Genomic DNA, 238 nt, shown 5'->3' on the forward strand with positions numbered 1-238 from the left:
CTAAGGATTCTGTGCCATCCCGGCACTGTCCCAGCTCTCCACAATTCCCTGGAAGGAAGTTCCAGGAGGTGGAGGGTCCCCAGTTCCCAGGGAACAAGGGACAGGAGGAGAGGGAACGGCCTCCAGCTGTGCCAGGGGAGGCTCAGGTTGGACAGGAGGAGGAATTTCCTGCTGGAAAGGGTGGTCAGGCCCTGGCAGGGGCTGCCCAGGGAGGTTTGGAGTGCCCAGCCCTGGAGGT

The sequence above is a fragment of the Neopelma chrysocephalum genome, unplaced genomic scaffold (assembly GCF_003984885.1).
Source record: "Neopelma chrysocephalum unplaced genomic scaffold, ASM398488v2 Primary Assembly neopelma1_93028, whole genome shotgun sequence".
Taxonomy (NCBI): domain Eukaryota; kingdom Metazoa; phylum Chordata; class Aves; order Passeriformes; family Pipridae; genus Neopelma; species Neopelma chrysocephalum.